Source organism: Podarcis raffonei, chromosome 13, assembly GCF_027172205.1.
Source record: "Podarcis raffonei isolate rPodRaf1 chromosome 13, rPodRaf1.pri, whole genome shotgun sequence".
NCBI classification, from domain to species: Eukaryota; Metazoa; Chordata; class Lepidosauria; order Squamata; family Lacertidae; genus Podarcis; species Podarcis raffonei.
The window spans coordinates 53,665,760-53,682,732 of record NC_070614.1 but is presented as its reverse complement, the minus strand read 5'-3'; positions in this window follow the sequence as shown (position 1 = coordinate 53,682,732).

The window sequence follows — 16,973 nt, the reverse complement described above, 5'->3', positions numbered from 1 at the left end:
TTTATTTTATTTTATTTTATTTTATTTTATTTTATTTTATTTTATTTTATTTTATTGAATCTGCAGTAGGTTTATTTTAAAAGCAATCAGGAACCCGACACTTACCACTCCCTACCAAACCAATTTGACTTTAGGCTGCCAAATCCCAATCAGGAAGTGTTTTTGTTTTTTTTTAAAGAAAAATGTTGGTTTTCCCCCCCATCTTTTTCCAGAGGTACCACTGAGGGCAGTGGGAACATGCCCAGCAAGATTTAAAGACTCCCCTGCGCTGCGTATATTTGAACCTTTAGCGTTTGCAGATGCAGCCAATGCGCATGGAGTCAAGGACCCTGGCAAAGCACCCCTTCCGACTGAAGCCTTGGAGTTCCCTCTGCCAGCCGGACTCAGTTTTCCGGCCCCTTCATCTGTGAAATGGGCGCAGCCGCAGGAGGCGGGGAGATCCAATGAGCGGCGGCGAGCAACGCTGAGTCTTTGTCCGAAGAGCCTCTGGAAAAAATCCCTCTTTTTTTGCACGGAGAGATCTGCCCTCTCCTCTGTGATAAAGGTTTCCGCTGCAGTTGGTGGCAGAACAATAACCCGCCGCGGATGAATGCCTGGCAGCGGGCGCAGGAATTTCCTGAGTGCTGGGTGGATGAGAACGGGAGAGGTCTGCAGGGGAGATATATAATGGAAGCAGCCAAATAATAGATTTTGCTGACTGTCAGAAATGATAGCGCAGGGCTTCCCCTGTTTCGGCCAGCAGCCAAGATAGAAAACTCTGTTTTTAGTCAAACGTATGTGTTATGTCTCCTGTCTTAAGGGCCGGACTCCTGGGTCCCCTGCGGAAGGGCGACAGGACTCTCCAGAGCTTGCCAAAAAATCCGGGCAATTCTGTCCCCAAGCTGATATCCCTGCCGTCTCATCCTAACCATCTTTTCTCAATTTATTCCTATGGGGTTTATTTCCCATAAACATTCATAGGGTTGAATTCGAGGAAGCGGAGTTCTGGGCCTTTTTCAGAGCAGGAGGAGCCAAGACTAGAATATGCTGGGATATTTCATAGAATCGTAGATTTGCAGAGTTAGATGAGACCCCCAGCGGTCATCTAGTCCGACCCCCTGCAATTATTATTGTTATTTATTAAATCTGCATAGCGCCCTTCGTCCCAAGTTCTCACAGCGTAAAAAATATGAGATAAAAAGGCAGAATACGTAATAAAAACGAGAAGAAAAAAGAAACAAAGCAATAACCCGCCTCCCGGGTAAGAAATGTGTGGCTCCAGCGATACGAAGCAATAACAGGATTTGCCTGTGACAGATTTGTATAGATTAATTAGAAGACGAGGAAAGCCATCAAGCAGAGGGCTGGTTACACCTTCGCTTTTCTTTGTTGGGGTTCCTTCTCCGCACTTGCGGTTTAAATGGCAACACTTCTTGGGAAGACGGTTTGAGTTTTTAATCCAATTTATTATTATTATTATTATTATTATTATTATTATTATTATTATTATTAAAGCTAAATGTTAATGATAATAAGAGCCTGGGCTGCTGGATCCGGTCCAAGGGGCTCCATCTCCCCCCCCCCCCGAAATAATATTTATTATTTTCAGTAAATGAACATAGTAAAAAAAGAAAAGATTAACAATAATAACGACAACACACACAAAAAAGAAAAAAATACAACATATTACCACTTAATTAATTAAAATTAAGTACAGTCCATCTTCATATCTCTTCCATCTGAACTTCTTAGTAATTATATGTAGCAGTTTCCAATATCAGTGTTTCAAAAGACCATATCACAGTCCTAATCATTTTACATAACTTTCCTTATCGTACATTTTCTTTTTTATAAATTTAATTCCATTTTTATCCTAGGCCTAATTGTTTCTTTCAAGTGATTACATAGCTTTAATATTACAATATTTATTCAAGGGGCTCCATCTTGTCCAGAGTGGCCGACCAGATGCGCATGACGGGAAATCCAAAAATTGGGACCTGAGTGCGAGAACAGCACTCTCCCCAGTAGCTGTGATTTCCAGTAACTGGTGCTCAAAGGTATACTACCTCTGATGCTTTATTATGTTTCATATATTCTGTAAGCCACCCAGAGTGGTTGGGGAAAGCCAGCCAGGTGGCCGAGGTATCAATAATACAATTATTAATTATTATTATTATTGTCGTTGTTGTATACAGCAGCTGTGGCGCGCAGCCATCAATAGCCCATAAATTTGTCTCTCTTATAGTCTAGCCATTGAAATTGATGTCCTCTTGTGGGAGGGAGTTCCGCAGGCTAACTAGGCGCCGTGCGAAGGTCTCTTTTTGCCCTTTCCAGTCACAAGTGGGGAGAGGGCTGCCCCTTGTGCTTGGGTTTTGCTTCCAGTCTTCATACGGGCATTGCTTGGCCAGCAAGGGTTGATGGACTTGTCTCTTCCGCTACTCCAGAGAGCAGGACTCGAACCCATGGCTTCAAGTTACAAGAAAGGAGATTCGGACTCCACATCAGGAAGAAATTTCTGAGGGTTAAGAGCGGTTTGAGACTCCCTTGGAAGCTGGCGGGCTCTCCTTCCTTGGAGAGGTCAGGTGGCCGCCTGCTGGGGGTTCTTTAGCCACTGTGATCCACGTGACGGTCACCTCCAGGCTTGACTACTGTAACTCACTCTACGTGGGGCTGCCCTTGAGACTGATCCAGAAACTCCAGCGGGTGCAGAATGCCACAGCAACATCGGGGTCTTTTCCAGGGAGTCTTCTCTTCTCATGAGGTGGCCAAAGTCTTGGAGCCTCAGCTTCAGGATCTGTCCTTCCAGTGAGCACTCAGGGCTGATTTCCTTCAGAATGGAGAGGTTTGATCTTCTTGCAGTCCATGGGACTCTCAAGACTCTCCTCCAGCACCAGAATTCAAAAGCATCCATTCTTCGGCCATCAGCCTTCTTTATGGTCCAGAGCTTTAACTATACGGACCTTTGTTGGCAAGGTGATGTCTCTGCTTTTTAAGATGCTGTCTAGGTTTGTCATTGCTTTTCTCCCAAAAAGCAGGCGTCTTTTTATTTCGTGGCTGCTGTCCCCATCTGCAGTGATCATGGAGCCCAAGAAGGTAAAATCTCTCACTGCCTCCATTTCTTCCCCTTCTATTTGCCAGGAGGTGATGGGAGCAGTGGCCATGATCTTCGGGTATTTTATGTTGAGCTTCAGACCATATTTTGCGCTCTCCTCTTTCACCCTCAATAAAAGGTTCTTTAATTCCTCCTCACTTTCTGCCATCAAGGTTGTGTCACCTTCATATCTGAGGTTGTTGATATTTCTTCCGGCAATCTTAATTCCCGCTTCGAGAACACTGTCCCACCATCTCGTCCTCCGTCGTCCCCTTCTCCTTGCGCCCTCCATCTTCCCCAACATCAGGGTCTTTTCCAGGGAGTCTTCTCTTCTCATGAGGTGGCCAAAGTCTTGGAGCCTCAGCTTCAGGATCTGTCCTTCCAGTGAGCACTCAGGGCTGATTTCCTTCCGAATGGAGAGGTTGGGTCTTCTTGCAGTCCATGGGACTCTCCAGAGTCTCCTCCAGCGCCAGAATTCAAAAGCATCCATTCTTCGGCCATCAGCCTTCTTTATGGTCCAGCTCTCACTTCCATACATCACATAAAGATGTTAAAAAGCATCGGGGAGAGGATTGCACCCTGCGGCACTCCACACACCAAGGGGTGGCGCAACGACATTTCCCTCCCTAGTGCCACCCTCTGTCCCTGACCAGAGATAAAAGAGCACAGCCATTTTGGGGCCGTATCCCCATATCGGTGAGGCGGTGGTCCAGAAGATCATGATCGACCATGTCAAAGGCTGCTGAGAAATCTAAGAGAATCAGCAGTCCTGACCCGTCTTGATCCAGTTGTCTGCGGAGATCATCTGTTAGGGAATAGGATTTAGGGGGCCGAAAGCCAGCGAGTTAAAGATGGCTACAAGGTCGAAGTGCCTCCTGGGCTCTTGGAGAGGGTCAGTGGGGCGAAAGGAGATGCGGTGGGGGGAGCTCAAATTCAGGGAGGGACACCCCGCGGTCATCTATTCCAACCCCGCTGCTTGAAATGATGGAAATGTTTCAATGGTTATTTATGTCGACAAAGATTAAGTGTAAGGCACTGGTTGTGTTTAGAATAGATTTGTGAAAGATTTAGAAAACTTATTGGATTAGAATATTTGTGTGAGATTGGGGGAATAAGAGATAGAATTTTGCTTAGAATGTATATAGGGAGTGCAGTGTAAGCGATGGAAGTCAATCAATGAAATTTCATTGTTGAGATATTTGTAAAGGAAATTTGGAAGAAATTCTTCCAATTTTTCTTCTTCTTTTTCTCCTTATTTTTTCTTTCTTTCTTTCTTTCTTTCTTCCTTTTTTATTTTCTATTCTTTTTTATATACGTGTGCTTATCTGAAAGATATATGCATGTATGTATTTGCAGTATTTTGCTTGTATTTTGTAATAATTATGTTAAATATTTCTTTAAAAAAACAACAACAACCCTCCACCGAAGGGGATTCCACCACCTTCTGAGCTCCTGGCGTCACAGGACTGTCGAGTTGGAACGGGACCCCTGAAGGTCATCCATTCCAACCCGCTTTAAGCCAGGAATCTTTGGCCCGACTTGGAACTCAAACCCACCACCCTCATCCTCGCACTCTACCGAGTCAGTTTCTGTGCCGTCCAGCGCCTAGCAACCCTAAATCCCGGTGGCACCCGCACAAATGGGGAGATTTGGGGGGGGTTGCCGTTTGTTTAAATACCCCCCATTTTCCTTTAAGGCCTCTTTCGCCGGGAAAACCGGGCTAGGCCTCATAACTCTAGACACAAATTGATTCCAGACAGCAATGTCCAGGAAAGGCGGCGGGGGTGTTTTGAGTGTTTTTCGGGGAATTTTTTTAGGGTGGGGGGAGACGGCGGTCTCCGACTGGCTAGTTCTGAGCGCTCCATAAAAACGCAGCCTGTTTCAAATTAGGCTGGCCTCACTCCCCACTCTGCCCCACATCACCCCGATAAATTTCTACCCCGCATCCGGACTTGGAGGGGATCCTGGACCCCCACCCCACTTCCTGACATGAGATAAAAGAGGAAGGAGACCCCCCCAATTAAGATTTAAGGGCACCCCTTTGCGTGCGAGGTTTTTTGGGGAGGCGGAAAGAGGCCTGTTGATGGGATGGAAAAGTGTGGGGTGGTTTGTTGGGGGCAGGAAAGAGAAATGGATCCCGGATGGAGAGGAGGGGGGGTGTTTGCCCCCCCCAAAAAAACACCGGCCCAGATGGTCTTCATCTGTCGAGCATCCCTACGTGTTTTTAATATCTCCATTTATCTTTTCTCCGGGATGATATTTAAGACCCTGGAGAGCAGGGAAATGGATCCGGGTGCGAGGGGGGAGGGAGAATGGGCTGCTGAAAGTCAGTGTGGACACACACACACACACCGTCCGCCCCTCTTGGGGGGTGAGGAAGAAGAGGGGGGGTCTACTCTAGATAATGTGATCAAAATCAGACTCTGCGTCCCCTAAAAACTGCCTAAAAACACCCCTCCTTTTCCCCACATGTCTTCTTAAAACGCATCCTGCAACTTACGTAGGACTCGAATCCAGAACCCGGCACCCCTTTTGCCTTCATAGGGCAAATCATTGCATCAGCACCCCACTCCGCTTCCTAAGGGGGGTTTCAGAAATCCGGTCTCCAGAGCTGTGCGACCCTCTTTCTAATCCAGGCTTCGCCCCCTCTGTTGTGAGTTGTAGTACGAAGCCTCTGGGGTGGCGCCGGGTTGGCGAACCCTGTTCTAACCCAACAAATCTCTGAACATTTTCGCTTTTGGCTCTTAATAATCTCTGGGCCCTGGGTTCGAGAATCACATTGGGTAAAAATTTCCTGCCATTGCAAGAGGAGGGTTGGGCTGGATGACCTTTGAGGGTCCCTTCCAACCCTACAATTCTATAAAATCGGTGCCTTTTTCCAGCAGGAAGCGCCCCGCTGGCTATTTTAAATCGCCTCTGGTTCCCGTGAAACAATTGCGATATCTCTCCCCCCCAAAAATGGCTTGTATCTGGTCTTCGTAGGCTAGCAGTGCCCCTTCTGTTTCCTGACCCATGGCTGACCCACAGGAGGTCGATTGCAGCTGGCCAGGCCAGATAACCTAGGGGGCAACGGGGAGGAGAGCAAAATGCCGCCAAGCCAGCCACAGTTTTTCTGGCTGCTGACCTTCCATAACGGCTGGATTTTTCCCCGACAAGTTCTTTGGGGCAGAGAGGGGTCTCTGAAAGAGGTTGTGGGGCCAGCGGGCTGGATAATTCACCATTATTCAGTTTACAGGGGGACGGAGATATAGGATGGCCGCATTTTGCGCCAGGGGTCTGAGCGCACGCCAGAAACTTTTAGTGTGTGCAGTTAAAGTGGATTAAATAAATTCATTTTTTTTAAAAAAGAAACTGGTGTGGGGTTTTTTGCTGTTCAGGAAGTGACGAGGAAATGTGATCAGTGGGAAGAGAAAATTTCGCTCTCTCATAACACTCCTGGATATCTAGTGAGGTGAACAGGATTGTGTGTGAACATCCCACACAGGAAGTCGGGATTAAGGCTCACATAATGGCCCAACAAAACAAATTGGATCCAGTTTTCTCTATATTTTGGAACAGCGGTTTTCCTGTATTTTGGCCGGCTGCCATTTTGAATCAAGATGGCGGACAAACGTCACTTGGGTGTGACTTGGCCCTGGTTTTGGGATAAATTCAGCCGCCTCTTGACATATTTTCTCCAAATCCTCACCAACGAGTTTTCCTGAAGGGGGTAGATTTTGTTGGCGCTTCAACGCCAGCCGCCATTTTGAACCAGAAGCGACTTTGGCGCTTTTGTTTTTCGGTGCGTCCGAATTTAAAAATTGCACTATCCATTCGAATATCACAGTATTTTTGTTTTTGTTTTTAAGCATTCCCAGGCAGAGGCAAGCACACCCTGCTAGTACTTGACAAAGTCCAATCTAGTCTAACCACCGCGTAAGCGAATCAAGATGTATGTGGAATAAGCGGGCCAAATAAATAATTTCGTTTGTGGTCAGGTTGGCCACTGAGCCAATTTTCAGGGGCCCTGGTAAAGTCAAGAGTGCCTCTGAGCACGCAGGGAGTGCTGCCCAGTCACCACGAGGAATGGCCACACAGCTGTGATCGGAGGAGACTTCTCCTTTCAGAAACAAAGCCATGACTTATTTGTGCGCGCATAGCAGTTTCACTTAGCCGAGAGCCGAAACGGCTCGGAGGATTGAGAACCAGGAACCTCTTGGCTTGGATTCGAGTCCCGCACCTGCCGCAGACTTGGAATGTGGCCTTGGGAAATGGGGTTTCCCACTTCTCAGCCTCGGTTTCCCCTGCTGGTGCTGAATTTAGATTAATAATAATAATAATTTATTATTTATACCCCGCCCATCTGGCTGGGCTTCCCCAGCCACTCTGGGCGGCTTCCAACAAAATATTAAAATACCGTCATGCATCAAACATTAAAAGCTTCCATAAAGAGAAAATTGTTGTTGTTGAGTCGTTTAGTCGTGTCCGCCTCTTCGTGACCCCCTGGACCAGAGCACGCCAGGCACTCCTGTCTTCCATTGCCTCCCGCAGTTGGGTCAAACTCATGCTGGTAGCTTCGAGAACACTGTCCCACCATCTCGTCCTCCGTCGTCCCCTTCTCCTTGGGCCCTCCATCTTTCCCAACATCAGGGTCTTTTCCAGAGAGTCTTCTCTTCTCATGAGGTGGCCAAAGTCTTGGAGCCTCAGCTTCAGGATCTGTCCTTCCAGTGAGCACTCAGGGCTGATTTCCTTCAGAATGGAGAGGTTGGATCTTCTTGCAGTCCATGGGACTCTCAAGAGTCTCCTCCAGCACCAGAATTCAAAAGCATCCATTCTTCGGCGATCTGCCTTCTTTATGGTCCAGCTCTCACTTCCATACATCACTACTGGGAAAACCAGAGCTTTAACTATACGGACCTTTGTCGGCAAGGTGATGTCTCTACTTCTCAAGATGCTGTCTAGGCCTGTCATTGCCCTTCTCCCAAGAAGCAGGCGTCTTTTAATTTGGTGGCTGCTGTCACCATCTGCAGTGATCATGGAGCCCAAGAAAGTAAAATCTTTCACTGCCTCCATTTCTTCCCCTTCTATTTGCCAGGAGGTGATGGGAAAATTGGGGGTACTAATTTAATTTCACCCGTTCCCTAAACTTGGCAACCTTCTGTTTTAGGCAAGGGCTCAGTAGCAGGACACCTGCTTGGCTTGCAGAAGGTCCCAGCTCCAATACCTGACTTTCCAGGGAATTCGAACTGGGGTCTCTCCCAGACCTACCTGAAGATGCAGGTAGGTCTGGGGGAGACCCCGGTTCGAATCCCCAGGACAGTCGCTGCAGCCGGTCAGTGTAGGTTTGACTCCCAAGGCAGCTTCCATCAATCCTGTTCATTTGTTTGCAGCCATGAGGACTAGAATCTTGTTCTGTGTAGAGATGATACTGAGATAGATAAGAGACCCAGCGGTCTGGCTCCTTATGTTTCCTATGGTTTATGGTTTGAAGCGTGAGCTGTGAGCCTCTTTCCGCCCCTTCCTTTGCTGCTGGGAACTCACTCCGGCTTCCGTCTGAGAAAACAGGAGTGAGACATTTCCGAAAAACAGGGCCTGGGAATACCGAGACGTGTCTATTGCAAGATGACATGTGTGATAACACAAAGGAGATACTATATAAATGCTAATTATTGCTTTCCCTGAAGCTCGTTGTGGTTGCTTAGTGGAGCATGAGGCAGGTGTGTGAACTTTGCACATGCTCCTCAGAGGAAAGCCGCTTCCCCCCTGTTACATCACAAGAAAGAGTTTCAAAGGCTGAGCCTTGGCCAACCTGCTGCCAATGTACTGTGATAATAGTGGGTGCCATTTTGGGGGGTGAAAATTATTTTTTTGCAATTTTGTTCAATTGTTGTTACTGTTGAGTCGTTTAGTCGTGTCCGCCTCTTCATGACCCCCTGGACCAGAGCACGCCAGGCCCTCCTGTCTTCCACTGCCTCCCGCAGTTTGGTCAAACTCATGCTGGTCCCTTTGAGAACACTGTCCCACCATCTCGTCCTCCGTCGTCCCCTTCTCCTTGTGCCCTCCATCTTTCCCAGCATCAGGGTCTTTTCCAGGGAGTCTTCTCTTCTCAGGAGGTGGCCAAAGTCTTGGAGCCTCAGCTTCAGGATCTGTCCTTCCAGTGAGCACTCAGGGCTGATTTCCTTCAGAATGGAGAGGTTTGATCTTCTTGCAGTCCATGGGACTCTCAAGAGTCTCCTCCAGCACCAGAATTCAAAAGCATCCATTATTTGGCCATCAGCCTTCTTGATGGTCCAGCTCTCACTTCCATACATCACTACTGGGAAAACCAGAGCTTTAACTATACCAGGGGTCTGCAACCTTTAAGACAAAAAGAGCCACTTGGACCCCTTTCCGAAGAAAAAAAACCTGGGAGCCGCAAAACTCATTATAAAAATAACTTTTTTGTCACTTTTTTATTATTTCTTTGTTTGACCCCTCAGAATTACTCCTCCTCATAGAAATAAACGTTAAATTAACAAGTTACCTTTTTGTGTGTGTGTGTTCTTCATTCCCCTTCAAAACAGTGACCAGCGTACATGCCCCCTTTCAATGCAGTGACCAGCGTACATGCCCCTTACAATGTAGCGGGCGGGCGGGAAGGTGACGTAGGGACGGTGCGTGACTGACACACGCAGCGCCCCCATGCGACGTCACAGCCAGTACAGCGCCAGCCACAGTGGGGAGTGTCGGGGTGCACAATGCACCTCCTCCCCTCGCTAGTATCCACCCCGGAGCCGCGGCAAAGGTGTAAAAGAGCCACATGCGGCTCCGGAGCCGCGGGTTGCCGACCCCTGTTCTAGACTCACAGCTGTCCATGGAGGCGCAGGTCAGTTCTGTGTCCAGGGCAGCTGTTTACCAGCTCCATCTGGTACGCAGGATGAGACCCTCCCTGCCCTCAGACTGTCTCGCCAGAGTGGTGCATGATCTGGTTATCTCCTGTTTGGACTACTCCAACGCGCTCTATGTGGGGCTACCTTTGAAGGTGACCTGGAAACTGCAATTAATCCAGAACGCGGCAGCCAGAGTGGTGACTGGGAGACCACATAACACTAGTCCTGAAATACTTACATTGGCTCCTAGTACGTTTCTGAGCACAATTCAGAGTGTTGGTGCTGACCTTTAAAGCCCTAAACGGCCTCAAAGGCTCAGTAGACCTGGAGAAGCATCTCTAAGGCCCAGTAGACGTGAAGTAGCATCTCCACCCCCATCGTTCTGCCCGGACACTGAGGTCCAGCTCCGAGGGCCTCCTGGCGGTTCCCTCCCTGCGAGAAGTGAGGTTACAGGGAACCAGGCAGAGGGCCTTCTCGGTGGTGGTGCCCACCCTGTGGAACTCCCTCCCACCAGATGTCAAAGAGAAAAACAACTACCAAACTTTTAGAAGACATCTGAAGGCAGCCCTGTTTAGGGAAGCTTTTAATGTTTCATAGGTTTTTGTATTTTAGTGTTTTTTTGGAAGCCACCCAGAGTGGCTGGGGAAACCACATATTATTATCAAAAGAGAAAGAAAAATAAGATCCAGAAAGTAAATAACGTCCGATTCTTCCGTCTCTCCACTATATAAAACTAATATTCACTTCATCCGGTCCAATATAACAGCCAACACAAACAAACACTATTTTCAGTCCTACCAATTTTATCTCCCAGTGATCTCAAGGTGCTCTTCGAGGTTTTATTTCTCCCCCATTTTGTCCTCACGGCAACCTTGTGAGGTAGGGTAAGAGACTAAGAGATCGGCCCAGTGAGCTTCACGGCTGAGGGGGGATTTGAACCCAGCTCTCCTCCCAGGTCCTCGCCCGGTGCTCTAACCATTGCGCCACACTGCCTTCCGAAAGAACAGCTGGTTTTCCCCTCCCCTCCATCTCCTGTGTCTGCGTGTCTCCCTTGCCAGCACAGACACAATCTCTCCCCCCACAAAAAAAAAACTGCATTTCCGCCTTCATCATCTTCTTGGCCCAGTTCTGTCGGCTGCTGCCAGAAAGGAAAGGGCAGGGAATTGTTTCATTCAGGATGGCTGGAGCCAAGCAGGAAACGAGATGAAATCCAGCCTCTCCCGGGTCAGAGGCCTAGTTCTGCCGCTGCCCCCTTGCAGCTGACCCACACATCCCGCCCCCCCCCCGGGGTCCCCATATCTCTGCTTTCTGGGAGGACGGACAGACGGATGGATGGGGTGCCTCTTGGATAGGTACCTGAGCAACATTTGTGCGATTGCAGCGGGTTGGGCTAGATGACCCCAGGGTCCCTCCCCTCGCCTCGTACAAAGCTTGCGGGCGTGTCAGCTGCAACGCTGCTCTGCCAGGTACACAGATATATTTTTAGATAGGCAAGGCGCCAGCCTTGTGGTTCGCAGCCAAGCCTCCGCCGCCGGTTCCCACACGGTCGCCCTCAATCTCTTGCCTCAGTCGTGGGGAGCTGCGAAATGGGCACAGCAAGCAAATTCCAAAGTCCCTATCAGGGCAGGGCCTCGGTTGCGCCAGCCGAAATGCGACTCTTCACAAGGCTGGGCAGTGAAAAACAACAAGAGGGCGGTTTGTTATTATTCTTTTGCACTGGTTTTTCCGTGGGCACTTTCGTCCCCCATGTGAGCACTTTTGGCAGAACTGCTTCCCAAAGTTTCTGGCCCACATTGATCTGTCAACATCTTTAGTTAGGCTTTCTGCATCCACCTTCCCTATGTCCCCGAAACCATAGGGTGAATTTTCTCCCCTAATCTCTTTCCAAGGTGCGAGTTTTCCCATGCACGAGAGCAGCAGAAATTACCATACAATTTATTTCTTTTTTTAAATTTGGCCCATGTAGACTCCCCCTTAGGAGCCAGGGCTTTGGAGAATGGTGGCACACAGAGAAATGGCACGAGACGCATAAATACCCCCCCCCCCAAACTCATGCTGGTAGCTTCGAGAACACTGTCCCACCATCTCGTCCTCTGTCGTCCCCTTCTCCTTGTGCCCTCCATCTTTCCCAGCATCAGGGTCTTTTCCAGGGAGTCTTCTCTTCTCATGAGGTGGCCAAAGTATTGGAGCCTCAGCTTCAGGATCTGTCCTTCCAGTGAGCACTCAGGGCTGATTTCCTTCAGAATGGAGAGGTTTGATCTTCTTGCAGTCCATGGGACTCTCAAGAGTCTCCTCCAGCACAGAATTCAAAAGCATCCATTCTTTGGCAATCAGCCTTCTTTATGGTCCAGCTCTCACTTCCATACATCACTCCTGGGAAAACCATAGCTTTAACCATATGGACCTTTGTCGGCAAGGTGATGTATCTGCTTTTTAAGATGCTGTCTAGGTTTGTCATTGCTTTTCTCCCAAGAAGCAGGCGTCTTTTAATTTGGTGGCTGCTGTCACCATCTGCAGTGATCATGGAGCCCAAGAAGGTAAAATCTCTCACTGCCTCCATTTCTTCCCCTTCTATTTGCCAGGAGGTGATGGGACCAGTGGCCACAATCTTCGTTTTTTTGATGTTGAGCTTCAGACCATATTTTGCGCTCTCCTCTTTCACCCTCAATAAAAGGTTCTTTAATTCCTCCTAACTTTCTGCCATCAAGGTTGTGTCACCTGCATATCTGAGGTTGTTGATATTTCTTCCGGCAATCTTAATTCCCGCTTGGGATTCATCCAGCCCAGCCTTTTGCATGATGAATTCTGCATGTAAGTTAAATAAGCAGGGAGACAATATACAGCCTTGTCGTACTCCTTTCCCAATTTTGAACCAATCACTGCAACTCCCATCAGTTCGCAGCCAGCTGGCTCCGAAGTGCCCCCTTCCCCATTAAACAGTTTGCCTCTTGCCCCCCCCCCCCGCATGTTGCAGTCGGTTTGGCTGCCACTGAGAGAGAGCCTGGCCGCAGTAGTTCATGCGCTGGTTACTTGAAGGATAGACTACTGCAATGTGCTCTCCCTGGGGCATCCCTTGTGCCTGATCCAGAATCGGCCATCAGTACAGAACGCTGCAGCACGATTGCTGACAGGGATCCAACACAGGGGTAGACAAACTAAGGCCCAGGGGCAGGATTCGGCCCAATCGCCTTCTAAATCTGGCCCGCGAACGGTCCAGGAATCAGCGTGTTTTTACATGAGTAGAATATGTGCTTTTATTTAAAATGCATCTTTGGTTTATTTGTGGGGCTGCCTGGTATTTTTACATGAGCAGAATGCGTGCTTCTATTTAAAATGCATCTCTGGGTTATTTGTGGGGCATAGGAATTTGTTTATTCCCCCCCCCAAAAAAATATATAGTCCAGTCCGGGAATCAGTGTGTTTTTACATGAGTAGAATGTGTCCTTTTATTTAAAATGCATCTCTGGATTATTTGTGGGGCATAGGAATTCATTCATTTTCCCCCCAAAAAATATAGTCCGGCCCCCCAGAAGGTCTGAGGGACAGTGGACCAGCCCTCTGCTGAAAAAGTTTGCTGACCCCTGATCTACCAGATTTCCTCGCGCAGGCATAGGCAAACTTGGCCCTCCTGATGTTTTGAGACTACAATTCCCATCATCCCTGACCACTGGTCCTGTTAGCTAGGGATGGTGGGAGTTGTAGTCCCAAAACATCTGGAGGGCCGAGTTTGCCTATGCGCCATATGTGCCCGCTCGACCACTTCGATCAGTGTAATTGGCATTGCGCCCACATCATACCTGTAAGAACTTAATCCTTTACTGTGGCGGCAGAGGTACTTTGGAACTCCCTGCCACTTGATATTGGGCCGTTGCTGCACTTTTCCCTGCTGAAGACATTCTTATTTCAACAAAGGTGCCTGGAAAGTTTGTCTGAGTTTTGCATTCTATTCTGTTGTGGTTTTAGCTCTCCGAACGTTTTAACTTGTGGTTGTAAACACTGAGCGATCATTCTATTGTTTTATCTGTTTTGTGAACCACTCTGAGGGTTTCTCCCTACAATAAAGCACTATGCTAAATTTATGAAATAAATATACGACGACAGCCTTCCGTTTTTCATGTATATAAGAGATGCACACACAGCCCTGTATTACGTTCCGCAGCCTCACAGGGGGCACTATGGAAAGCAGAGTTCTGCGAATTAATTCAACGTTTACTTTTTACTATCGTAATTTTATGGGTAAAATAGCAAAGCGTCCTAATTGCGCAGTTAAAAGAAAAAAGAGCAACCTGTTTTCACTTTCCAGGGTTTTCCCCCAAACAGGCGAACCTCTGGTGTCAACCATTTTTATTTCATTGTTTCTAAAAAGACAAAATCCTGTGTCTTTAAAGTATTCTAAACCTAAGCGTCTTAAAAGTATTCTTTTTTTTTTTTTTACAAACGTAGCAGGCTGCCTACTTTTAAGATTGATTCCTTAAACATCCAGCCACCAATTCAGGTGGCGTTAAGAGGATGAGGCTATTCAAGGCTGCTAGGAGGGGAGAGCGCTGGGTTCGAGTCCTGCTCACCGGTTCCCCATAACGGGCATCTCGTTGGCCCCTGTGAGGACAGGATTCTGGCCTCGACGGTCCTGATCCAGGAGGCTCGTCTCGTGTTTAAAACGAGAATGGGAAAATTGGAGGAGGGTATGGCGTGGAGGGTAAGGAAATCTGAAATTTCTGGTTTTTTTCCATGGTGACGTTTTGAGGTTTGTTTGTTTTTTGTTTGTTAAATTGAATATAAATCATAAAATACCGTATTCTTTGCTCTATAAGACCCACTTTTTCCACTCCTAAAAAGTAAGGGGAAATGTGTGTGCGTCTTATGGAGCGAATGCAGGCTGCGCAGCTATCCCAGAAGCCAGAACAGCAAGAGGGATCGCTGCTTTCGCTGCGCAGCAATCCCTCTTGCTGTTCTGGCTTCTGAGATTCAGAATATTTTTTTTCTTGTTTTCCTCCTCCAAAAACTAGGTGCGTCTTGTGGTCTGGTGCATCTTATAGAGCGAAAAATACGGTAATTTAAAGGTGGAGGGGATTCACCTTTTTTCCTGGTCCCCTGAGCATGCGCTTGCTCTGCCTATTGGATAATCTGGTGCTGTTTCATACTCTGAAAAGTGCCCTGGCTAGTAAATTGCTGCGGGAGGAGGGGGGTAAAGGAAAAAATCTGAGCGGAGGGGTGGGGGACAAGATGCCCAGTTTGCCATCTTTGGGGTGCCTCCTCTAGGGACGCGGGTGGCGCTGTGGGTTAAACCACAGAGACTAGGACATGCCGATCGGAAGGTCGGCAGTTCGAATCCCCGCGACGGGGTGAGCTCCCGTTGCTCGGTCCCTGCTCCTGCCAATCTAGCAGTTTGAAAGCACGTCAAAGTGCAAGTAGATAAATAGGTACCGCTCTGGCGGGAAGGCAAACGGCATTTCCGTGCGCTGCTCTGGTTCGCCAGAAGTGGCTTAGTCCTGCTGGCCACATGACCCGGAAGCTGTACGCCGGCTCCCTCGGCCAGTAAAGCGAGATGAGCGCTGCAACCCCAGAGTCGGCCATGACTGGGCCTAATGGTCAGGGGTCCCTTTACCTTTTGCTAACAAAATTTTAAAAAAATTCCTTCCAGTAGCACCTTAGAGACCAACTAAGTTTGTTATTGGTATGAACTTCCGTGTGTATCTGAAGAAGTGTGCATGCACACGAAAGCTCGTATCAATAACAAAGTTAGTTGGTCTTTAAGGTGCTACTGAAAGGAATTGTTTTATTTCTTTCGAGTATGGCAGACCAACATGGGACGCAGCTGGCACTGGGGTCTAAACCACAGAGCCTAGGACTTGCCAATCAGGTCGGCGGTTCGAATCCCCGCGACGGGGTGAGCTTCCATTGCTCGGTCCCTGCTCCTGCCAACCTAGCATTTCGAAAGCACGTCAAAGTGCAAGTAGATAACTAGGTACTGCTCTGGCGGGAAGGGAAACGGTGTTTCCGTGCACTGCTCTGGTTCACCAGAAGCGGCTTAGTCCTGCTGGCCACATGACCCGGAAGCTGTACGCCGGCTCCCTCGGCCAGCAAAGCGAGATGAGTGCCGCAACCCCAGAGTCGGTCACAACTGGACCTAACGGTCAGGGGTCCCTTTACCTTTACCTCCCTCCTCTGGAAAGCCCTGCTTCTCAAACCTCTGGAATTGGAGAGGGCAGGTGGCTTGGGGTGCAGAATGAGGCCCACCTAGAGGAAGTGAGATTTTGAGCCGTTTTTGCTTTTCGGGCCTTGGGTGGCGCCCCGGGGGATATCCATTTGGCATGTCAGAATTAACAGGAACCGATATCGATGCACCTTGAGGAATAATTTTGGATTAAGGCCGCGTTTTGCAGACAAAACTGTGTACAGTGGTACCTCGGGTTACAGACGCTTCAGGTTACAGACTCCGCTAACCCAGAAATAGTGCTTCAGGAATAAGAACTTTGCTTCAGGATGAGAACAGAAATTGTGCTCCGGTGGCACGGTGTCAGCGGGAGGCCTCATTAGCTAAAGTGGTGCTTCAGGTTAAGAGCAGTTTCAGGTTAAGAACGGACCTCCGGAACGAATTAAGTACCTAACTCGAGGTACCACTGTATTATTATGATTTATGGGGCACCTTTTTGTGGCTGCTGGAGGTGCCCGCTGCTGCTTTCAGTGAAGCATTAGAACCGTAGCTGATCGCAGGCTTGGAAAATGCCCCCAAAGCTCAAAGTGGCATAGATGGTTTCCCCCCAATTTAATCCCAACCACAACAGCCCTGCCAGGCGGGTTAGGCCAAGAGGCAGCAACTGGTAGCTTCGTAGCCACGAGCGGGATTTGAACCCGTGTCTCTGCCAGGTCCTAATCTGGCATTCTCGCCACAGTGGCTTTCCAGCTCTGTATACATCTGAGCTTTTTCTTTTTTTTCAAATTTTTATTAAATTTTCCACTTTAACAATCCAATCCGATCACATTAGATATTCCAAATTATACATATCGAATAATCCGAATATTCTGCCAAATTCTAATTTTCCCATGCTTCAAGT